Source organism: Herpailurus yagouaroundi, unplaced genomic scaffold (assembly GCF_014898765.1).
Source record: "Herpailurus yagouaroundi ecotype Mexico unplaced genomic scaffold, PumYag 139, whole genome shotgun sequence".
Classification (NCBI taxonomy): Eukaryota; Metazoa; Chordata; class Mammalia; order Carnivora; family Felidae; genus Herpailurus; species Herpailurus yagouaroundi.
This window is the reverse complement of record NW_024412394.1, coordinates 21975639-21986483: the sequence shown is the minus strand read 5'-3', so window position 1 is coordinate 21986483 and position 10845 is coordinate 21975639. Positions and strand designations below refer to the sequence as shown.

At 42.0% G+C, this 10845-nt stretch overlaps 1 protein-coding gene across 3 annotated transcripts in view; it reads left to right on the top strand.

Moving 5' to 3' along the window:
- The first annotated feature begins 5661 nt into the window (after nt 1–5661).
- COL21A1 (collagen type XXI alpha 1 chain) overlaps nt 5662–10845 on the top strand; it is a 174043-nt gene continuing 168859 nt past the window's right edge. Inside the window, exon 1 of one of the 3 annotated variants that reach the window (XM_040473805.1) lies at nt 5662–5887. The gene's annotated coding sequence lies outside the window, so the exon portion shown is untranslated. Of the gene's footprint in view, nt 5893–10845 lie in introns of all 3 variants that reach the window. The other 2 variants (XM_040473804.1, XM_040473803.1) reach the window with 2 other exon arrangements.

Here is a 10845-nt window from a genome sequence, read left to right as displayed (position 1 = left end):
TCCTCTGTGGATTTCTTCTTTCCCATGGTAGGCAGTTTTAGTAGGCCAGTACAATTAGATGCCTTGTTCTTTCCTAATCTGAGGGGTTGACTGATGACCCAACCTAGGCCAATAAAATTCACTATCTTTATACATTGAGTAGATTAATATATGAATGGGAAAAGTAGCTCATTTCTACCACCAGTGGTATCCTTTTAAACATGCTAAATAGTTCTGTTATCTGTGATTTCATCTGGTTCTTCTTTTCCTAATGTAGTTTTCCAGACCTTCTGTGACCTACTCATATATTTCAAAAGGATTCATTTTCTGTGTAGATTGGAAATAGTTTCTGTGCTTGTAACCAGAAAGCCCTAATTGATACAGAAATTGGGGCCAGAAGTAGGGTGATACAAGTCACAATGCTTAAAATGTAAAATTATCTAGGCAAGGGAGGATGGAGGGTGGAAAAGATGCTATCCAGGGCTAGGAAGTTGGCCACCATTATTATGCAATAGGAGGAAAGGTTGTTAAGCTGTAGCCTGTAGTAAACTGGGATTCAGACCATTTGAGTCTTTCAGAAACACAGAAGGTAAATGTGAAGGTATTGATGTTTTGGGGATATATTTTAGTAGGACACTAGAAGAAATTGACACGTGAGCTAAAACTCATTTCAAAAACAGGAAAAGTTGGGTGAAAGAAAGCCTTTTTATAGTCACTGAATGCAGCCTATAAAATGAAATGGCATAAAGCCTGGTGCTCTGGGGACTTGGATAGTTGGAAAAGCCAAGTTCTCTGGCCAATGATAAAGCTTGTAGGATCAACAGTAGGAAGGTAGGAACCACAGAAGGAAATAAGAAGCCTACTCTCCAGGACCCTTGCATGTACCTCGTTATGAAGTGTCTGATTGTCAGAGGGGATAATGACATTTATTGCAAAAATGTAGTTGGCTCTTGTTTGGAGTCAAAGGTCAGACTGGACAAGACTCTCCACCCCACATTCCTGTTGATAATTGCTTAAATGGAGGCTAGGAGATGGTCAGAACACTGAAACTACTTTCCGGAAACTGGAATCCTCAGTAGATGTTTAGATTCAAGGACATGACTCGATAAGTTAATAACCTTTAGATTCTAGCCTTGGGAATTGAAAGAAGCCTCCCAGAGTTTAAAGGAAGTTGTCTTCTCAGATAGACCTCAACCTTGGCAACAATGCCCTTTGATCAGTGATCAAAGGAGATGCTCCTGGGAGAGAATTAGCAGCTACTAGTGTGCTGACCAGGACACCTACTTCTCTTCTGTGGAACAGTCTTGGCTGTTCCTGTTTAGCAGGATATATTGACAGTAGTGGTGGTATATATTTTATTCTCTCTCTCTCTCTCTTTTTTTTTTTTTAACCAAATCGGGGGTCTTTATTGAAGTTACTTGTTCTCTCTCTAAAATTGATATTGGTTAATTTTATCATTTAGTCATGGTTGTTGGACCATGTAAACCTGACCAAGAAAAATGCACATCTTGGATTTGGAGCTGCATGTCTGATGAGGTTTTGGGTTCTCTTCACTTGGGAAAAAACTTTATTTGGAGCCTGAACAGCAAAAGGTGTAAATGTGGTGAACATTTGTTGCTTTTTAATATCCCCTTCTCTCAGGTTTGTTTCCTCTTTTTTAGTTAACAGAGCCCTGATTCTATCTGAAGAAACGCCATCTCCCTCTTCCAGTCTGTGGGCCCTGGGTCGGCTCCGCTCCTGACTCCAAGGATGGAGCATGTGACCTAAGCCTCTTCATTTAGCACCCTGGATAGTCCTCACATGGGAACTGCCTCAAGGTTGGCCACCTGGTCAAGCAATTTCCTCATGACTTTGGGAACTACTTAAGTCCACACTGCATTTGAAGGAGTGCTACTGGGTACAGCTGATTTTACGGTCAGGTTGATCAGACAATGCTTAGTTTCTGGTTGTCAGCTGGTGTACTAGGATCAGATGTTTCTCCACCACTGGCTTCGGGTCTGTCAGATCCCCAGATGAGGGAGTGGGCTTAGAACCCAAGCCAGGCTAACTGGACTCTCTCTCTGGACTTTGGGTCTTAGGCAGAGTGCTCTATGAGCAGGAAAAATAGACACAGTTTGTTTTCTCATGCTGTGTTGCCTTTACCGGACTGTTGGGCAGTAATCGCTGCACAAATCTTGGCCCGACCAGTCTGTCTTTGTCTGAGCCTGATTCTCCAGGCTTCCTATCATTTCTGTGGCCACTATCTTTCTAATACATTCCTTTGCTGTTGAACTCATCCAGAGTTGCTTTCTGTGATGTGCATCCCCAAGACTGTCAGGTAATTCACCTTTTCCTTTTCAAGCTGCCTATCGTACTTCTCACTCCCTTCATGCCTGCCTTTGTTTGATTTAAAGGGTAAGACTGGCTTGGGATGATCCTGCCTGCAATCCGAGAGAGAGTATTGGAGAACTGCTGCCTTTGTGAATGGTGCATTAACTGAGGGTGATTTTAGCTACTTCTGAAGGAAGACAGGGGCTTGTTTGGTTCGCAGCTCTATCCCAAAAGACTAGCCTGATGCTTGGAACAACATCAGTGCATTCAGTGTATATACACTCATGTTATTCTCCCTTGGTCTTGTCACATTAGCCAATTTGTTCATTCAATAAATATTTGTTTATTGTTCACATGGGAATATAATGGTGAGCAATACAGATATGACACTTGCTTCTCAATGGTACTGACTTTTAGTTGTCACTGTGTGGCTCAGATGTGGTAGATTGGTTAAATATGTTTTAGCTGTTGCAAATTTGAGATTTTTTTTTAAAAATGCAATAATATAGGCTTATTCTTCTGGAGAACAGGAAAAATTATTGGCTTGAGCAGGATTAAGCCCTGAATAGTCAGGGCAGAAGGCATTTCTAAGAGAGCAGTATATCAATTATAGGCAATCTTTTTGTAACACAGTTCCTTCTATATCCATATTCTGGGTTTGGATGGGGCCAAGATGAGACAAAGGGGACTGTAAAGGAAATGAAGGATTTTTTTTGGTCTCTTCTGTTCTGGTTTTGGGATCTATGACTAAGCTCTCTGTTACCGAGGAGGAAGAGGCTATATTATAGATCTGATACAGTAATGTCCTAAAACAAAAATTGGGAAATTTTATTTGGCAAGCATGTTCTGTTTTCTAAATTTTAAATTTACATGTTTATGGAAAAGTCTTAAAGTGTTTAATAGATAATAAATACGTTTATTTATTTATTTAAAAAAAATTTTTTTTCAACGTTTATTTACTTTTGGGACAGAGAGAGACAGAGCATGAACGGGGGAGGGGCAGAGAGAGAAGGAGACACAGAATCGGAAACAGGCTCCAGGCTCCGAGCCATCAGCCCAGAGCCCGACGCGGGGCTCGAACTCACGGACCGCGAGATCGTGACCTGGCTGAAGTCGGACGCTTAACCGACTGCGCCACCCAGGTGCCCCAATAAATACGTTTATTAAACAAATAAAAATTAAATAATAAATATTTTTTTAAGTTTACTTATTTATTGACAGAGAGAGAGAGAGAGAGAGAGAGAGAGAGAGAGAGAGAGAGAACGAGCTGGGGAGGGGCAGAAAGAGAGGGAGTCTGAGGATCCGAAGCAGGCTCTGTGCTGTCAGCATGCCAGGCTCGGACTCACGAACTGCAAGATCATGATCTGAGCTGAAGTCGGATGCTTAACTGACTGAGCCACCCAGGGGCCCTAATAAATAAGGTATTTATTGAGGAATACAATAATTTATTGTTAATATCTAATTAATATTATTCGAGAAAATAGCCCAGGGAATTCAGACTTTGCTAGAATATTTGGGTTTATGGTCACCGTATTCGTTTTCTATTGTCACATAACAAATTCTCCAAAACTTAGCAGCTTAAAATGACACAAATGCAGTATTTCAGAGTTTCTGAAAGTCAGAAGTCTGGGCACGGAGGGTTCGAGGCAGCGGAAGTTAAGTATGGCTAGTGTTTCAAGGATAAGGGCGTGAGAAGGTGGAGAGGAAGCGTCAAGTCCTAAGTGTGGAGAAAAGTCCTGGAGACACGTTAAGGAATTCAGAGCTTAAGAGCAAAGGAAAACCATGTTAGTGTTTTAATCAGGAGAGGGTCATATTTACTTTAGAGTGAAGACTGAGGCAAAGTCCTAGCTTGAGCAATTGGATGACTGGTGGTGACTTTGAGAAAGGCAAGAAGGCAGAGAGGAGGAGCAGGTTTCTAAAGAGGAAAACAAAGATAATAAACTCAGGCTTGACCACATTTTATTTGAAGTGCTTGTCATTCATACAAATAAAGATGTCCCTCTAAAAGTTGGAGAAAGAGACGTGGGTTGGAGATGTAGACATGGGAATACCTGGAAAGCTTTTAACCATTTAATACATGAAAAGCAGATTTGAGAATCTAAGAAGTCATTGAACATGTCCCCAGATAATTACAGCTATATATATATATATATACACACACACACACACAGATATATATATATAGATAGATATATATATATATAGCTGCTATCTATGTCTCCTTATTGGGAAATTGTTATGTTTTCATTGATATGACCTAGGAAGAAACATATTTGCATACCAATGGACTATAACATGAATGTATAAATGAATGAGTGAAGAAATGCAGAAAATGACAATTCTCCCAAGATGTTTGTATCTGACCTGAATTTAGGATTCAGTTATTGAAGGAAGGCATTTCTTTGTGAACATTCTCCCCTGGAGATAAATTAGTTCACACATTCATTCAGCTGATATTTACTGAGCACCTACTATGTTCCAAGTATTGTTGTAGATGCAGAAAGTGAGGCACAAAACCAATTCTCGCTCACAGAGCTTACCTTGAGATGGATGCAAAAAAGAACAAATAATACAATTTCAAAGAGTGGTGAGTAATCTGTTGAAAATAAAGTGGGGTTGGGGAATGTGAATGGTTGTGTGAATTTCATTTGGCTATAGTGTTCAGGAAGGACTGTCTGGAAGAGGCATGTGATACCTGAATGAAGAGAAGCAGGAACTGAAAAACACACTGGTGGCAAGCAGGCCACATGGGGGTGGGGAAGCAGTATGAGAAGTGGGGAGAGTGACAGGTGAGGGGGGTAAAGGGAGCCAGGGCACAATGGAATTCTAAACACAGGACAGTGAAAGAACTTTCTTGCGCTCTGTGAGTAGTGGACAGAACAAATGAGTATTCCTTTATTGTTACAAAGGCAGTCACCTTGTTCCAGGACTTCCTGTAAGTTTTAGGTCCGCAAAGGCAACCGCCTACCTATGTGAAAGTGAACTCCCCTCAAGTGTTCTGGTAGCTGTTACCTTAGGTCAAAGACAGGTACAACAGTCAGCTGCAGGGTGGAGCAGGGTGACTAACCCTGGCGACCCCTGGGGGCCGTTCTCAAGGGCCAAGCGAGGCAGGCCACCTCTGATGAGTGCAGGCGACTTTCCCCAGGTCCTCGCTCCCTTGGTGCTTTTGCCCTCTCACCCTCTGAAAGTCGCCTTTAACCTTCCCGCTTCCCGGGGAGTCCCTCAGTCCGCCCCTCCAGTCGTCTACTTTCTGGTCCTGGCAGGATTTTAACTGAGCGTGTTTCTACCAGGGTTCCACTAGTTTGGAGATCGCGATCCAAAACCCACCCTCTGGCCTTGCCCACCGGAAAGGGGGCGGGTGGGGAGCGCGAACCTTATCTCCCGGGCTCCGCCTCCAGGGGGCTGAGAGCAGGCTTCACAGCCGCGGCGCTCGGCACTGGTCGCTGCGGGGAGACGGGGCTCGGGGCGGAGGGCAGAAAGCCCGCTTCGGCCCAGATTCTGCCCCGGTTGGGGCAGGTCACTCCCTGGGACGCCCCCGAACCCTTGGTGCAACACGCAGCTGGTTGCGACGCCACCCCGACCCTGGACGCTGCGCCAGGTAAGGTGACACTGCCTTCTCCCCTCTCCCTGCTGGCCCTCCAGGGGGGCTGCAGCCTGACGTTTTGGTTGGCCTGAGGGTACAGTTTCTCCCTGCGCTGAAACGGTTGGTGAACTGAGAGGTAAGTCCCGCACCCAGGCTGGAGGCTGGGATGTCAGGGTTTGTCTTGAAAAGTTACTGAGTGTTAACGGATCACGGGAGGTTCGCTGGGTGCTGATTTCTGCCTCGAGGTGTTTGGCCCCGAGAACGAATGCTGTGCGGTGAGGTACCCCCTAAGCCCAACGTCCCTCTTGGAAGAGGCGGTGGCGTCCACACGTGGCGCGCCGGGAGCGTGGGTGAACGCGCAGGACGCTGCCCAGAGGCTCTTGAAGATTCCGGCGCTGTACGCGCGCGTGGGGGAGCTTCACAAACTTGGTGCTTGAGCAGGACCCCAGGCCAATTAAATCAGAGTCTCTAGGAGTGGGGCTTGGGGCGTCCACATTAAAAAAACAAAAACAAAAACAAAAAAACCAAACAAAAAAACCCCAACTGTTTTCAGGTGATTTCCACGTGGAATAGTTTGGAAACCAGTGAGTTAAAGCAGTGGTTCTCAAAGTGTAATCTCTGGCCAGCAGCAGGAGCCTCACCTGGGAACTTGAAGGGACACTTTAGGGCACAGACTGACACTCTCAAAGTAGGGCCTAGCCCTCTGTGTTATTTGAGTCCTCCAGGTGATGCTAGCATTTGCTTGCTTTTGAGAACTATTGGGTTGGATCTCAGTTAAGGGCAAACACCTGCAGATTCCCCTCCACAGAAGGAGAAGGAAACCATACCTTTCGGAAAATCCGAGGTATGCATTGGTAGGGTTTTACCCATATTGAAAAAAAAAATCATACTGGGAACTTTGGAGGATCCTATAAAGGGTATAGAGACTTAGCTATCATCTTGAGCAATTTTGACATAGTGGAATTTGCATACTTTAGGGGAGAATAGGACTTTTATGTTCTTAGAGTTGAAATGAAGCCAAAGAAGAAATGTACATAGGAGTTTTCTAGTTGTAATAACATGAATCTTTGGCTCCCAGCGACAAGATTCCAGATCATCCCTGTCATCAGTGTACATTACAGGACTTTTTTTTTTTTTTTTTTTTTTTTTTAAAGCAGTTGGAGGTTTAAGGAATTTATGCCAGTTCTCCAGAGTGAAGGGGAATTTAGCATTGCAGGTCTCTGGATTATCTGAAGTGGTTCCTTTTTTCTTTTAATAGAGATCTGAGATTTCAAAATTTTGGCTGAAAAGATTCCAGCTGTTTCTAAGTCATTAGTACAGAAATAGAATGACTTTGCAAATAAGCTTAAATGGATTAGAAAATCTGACATTGGATTAAAAAGCTAGAATAGGCATGACTCCAGCCCCAGCACATGTGTGGTGTGGTGAACACAGTGCTAACTGTAGCAAGACATCCTGTACAGAGAACGTTTATTTTCCAAGCTGGTATTTGCTGTGCGAGTTTGTGACTGTGGTATATAGGCTTGCTAAGGGACAGGTACCGAGCTTGTGTTTAGAGAACTAGGGAAAATACTGGTAGTGGGTTACGAACAGGAGGCTTTGAGGCTCAAGTCTCAGGTTCAAAATGTGCTCTTCTGCTTCCCTGTGCTCTGGGAGGGTTGCATAACTTTTCTGAGCCTCACTTTCCTCATCTGTAAAATGGGGACTGTGGTAGTACAATAATGCATACTTTTAATTCTCACATTGTTGTCAAAGTTAAATGAAATAATACTAAAGTGTTTAAAATAGTAAATATTTGTTAGCTTGAAATACACACACCACACTCAAACTAAGAAAAAACCTAACCCCAAATACTTTTTGAAATGGAAAATATGTTGATACTGTATTAGATGTTGTATTCACATGTCAACCTAACCCTTAGAATTTACAGTATTTACTTTTTACCAGAATGTGAACACAGGAATATTTTCAAATTATTTTTGTAATATTATTGCATGTTTTTAATGGAACTTTCTAGAATTTTTTTTTTTTTTTACTTGATTAGCTTCAAATCAACTAGTCTTTATTCACTATCTGTGGTGAAGTATTTCAACATCTGGTGGATTTTATAATCTATTAACATTCACATTTAAATAGTCTTGAACTCTGGCCCTCCACAGTATCGTTCCTTACAAAAGAAAATTCAGATGGTAAAAGAGCATCTAAAAGTGGCATGCTGTAGCATTGAAGAGAACCAGTTGAGAAGTACCATCTGGTGTTTCTTAAGCATTTAAAAAACTTTTTTTAATGTTTATTTTTGAGATAGAGCGTGAGTGGGGGAGGGGCAGAGAGAAAGGAAGACCGAATCTGAAGCAGACTCCAGACTCTGAGCTGTCAGCACAGAGCCCAACACGGGGCTTGAACTCAATGACCTGTGAGATCATGACCTGAGCCGAAGTTGGACTCTCAACTGACTGAGCCACCCAGGCGCCCCTGGTGTTTACGTACTTGTGAGTGAGAATAGAATGAAACCTTATCCAGTTACATCAAGGTTTGTTCAAGACAATATCAGGGAAAGCAAAATGAGGACACAGCAAGGACAGGCCTAAACTGGCAAAAAGGGGAGGTGAGGTAATTTAAGAATCCTTTTCCTCCTGAACTGCAATAACTTCAAAATGCTTCAAACCACATACACAAAAAGCAATTCTTTGCTCGGTATTTGATTGGAACTGATCTGGACCAAAAAGTTCTCATGAAAAAATAGGGTATCAGTTCCAAAAAGGATGCCAGATTATTCTGTACCTGGAAATTAATCTTGATTATCCTTTGATTTCAGGGATAAAGCGAATATTAGATTTTGAACTTAAAGTGCCTTTATCTTGCATCTTTGAATGCAAGAGGTTATACTATTACTGTGTCTAATGAGCTTTCTTTGTGACCTTAAAGGTACTTATGGGCAAGTTGCACCTTTTGCGCTCATTCTTAGCTCTTAGAAGTCCTCTTGTGACTTTTGAGTCAGCTCTGTGGCTAGGCCTTTCCTGTTCTTTTAGCCCTTAGAAGTGGCTCTGAAGGTGTGGATGATAACCCGTGGGGTGGCTCTGAGGGTGTGGCCAGCGTCTGCTTTATTACTCCACCCTCACACCTAACTAACAATACCTGCCTATTACGAATCTTCTGTTTCTTCTGGAAGACTAAACTGTAATGGAGGTTCCAGCACATAAGCATCTTAGTAACTCCTTCATTTGCGAAATCAGGTCTTTATTAGGATACTTTTGAAATTACAATTGAATGTTATCAAATTGAATATAATTAGAACTTAATGTTGGTAAATGTCATTACAATTTCATAGAAGTACAGTGTTGTTTCACTCATTATGAGATGAGAAGTAGCTGTGGGGGTGGGAGGAGCGATGAGAAGCACATCTCTGGATGGGCAAAATGAAGGGCATGTGGAAGAAAATTCAAACTTCCAGTAATCAAATTATGTGTTCTGGATAATTTATCTGAAGAACCAAGAGAGCCTGTGATGTCGCAATTTGCAGTGACAGGATGTGGCAGCAGTGCTTGTGGTAAGTGGCCAATTAGGAATGATCAGTGCTGCAATGCCCCCACGGTGATTTTAGGATTCTCAACTTTTAGGCATAAGGACTGGAGCAGAGATCCTCTTTGAGAGGCTAGCTTAATTGCATTTGATTTACATAACCTGGCTCACTTAGAGAAGGGTTTTGATGAGAGTTACCTGGCATTCATTTACTTGGTTTCAGGGGGCCTATTTTGTTCCAAAGTGGTTGGTTTTACTATGAAGGCCAATCTTGAAAGTCTTGTGAGTAAAACACATCACTGGAATGGATCTATGTTTTACTTTGTATTTATTATCTTTGGATTATATTTCTTAGCATGCAGTAGTAATTCTTTAGCTAGATTCATTATCATTCTTGTGAGAAACAGAGGAGGAATGTTTATTCCTGGCACGTGATCCGGTCTCACTCAGAGAATCCGACCTGGAGGCCGAGTTCCCTGACTTTCTTCTCCATCTTATGGTTGAGGACACTGTTCGGCCATGCTGCCTAGCCACTTATTAGTTGTTTGAACTTGGATAAGTTATATACCTTTATTTTTTGCATCTGTTTCCTCATTAGTAAAATTGGGGAAACGCTACCTCCCTCAGCAGGGTTGTATGGAGTAAATGAGCTAGCATATATAAACCTGACTCTTAGTAAATGCTTAATAAGAATTTGCTGTTATTTTGTCTTGCAATTAATGAATGGTTTAAGTGGCAGCTCTCTTTTCTGTTTTTACCTCTGAAAATTGGATCCTAAGAAAAAAATAGTATAGGTTATGTTCATGTGATGGCTTTTCTGTATTAAATAGTGGGAGAATTTGTTTCATAATAAGTGAAGTACTTCAAGTTTCTCAGAAAATAATACAACATTTTGAATACCATTTCTAAAAGTTCCCAGATGCTTTTGCTGCTGGCCAAAGACCACACTTTGAGAATCCCTGCTTTAACCCACTGGTTCCCAGGCTTGACTGCACGTTGGTATCACCTGAGGAGATTTTTTTAGAATTTTGGTGCCCAAGCTGATTTAAAAAATAATCAGTTGGGTTAATGTACTGTGCAAAAGGAGTAATCATGTTCTTAACATGTTCTGTAACATCACACATTAATATCCGTGGGATTCCCAGGTACTCATAGAATTTTTAGAATGCTAAAGGGTATTATAATTTTTGTAATATAAAGAGGAAACGGAGGCTTGGAGGCATCATTCTTGGTGAAAGGCTCATGTATAGCACTGGATAACAAATCAGATTTCCTGTGTTCTACTCAGTACATTTTTCATTCAACTACTTTGCCTTCTGAAAAGTCAGATGATGTGACAAAGGCACATAATCCAAGATCGAGAATGCTTTTGGAATGCTACAGATCTACCCATCCCACTTAACCAGTTTGCGTTCAGAGTTATTTATTCAAAAGATTTTCTTAATGAAAACCAC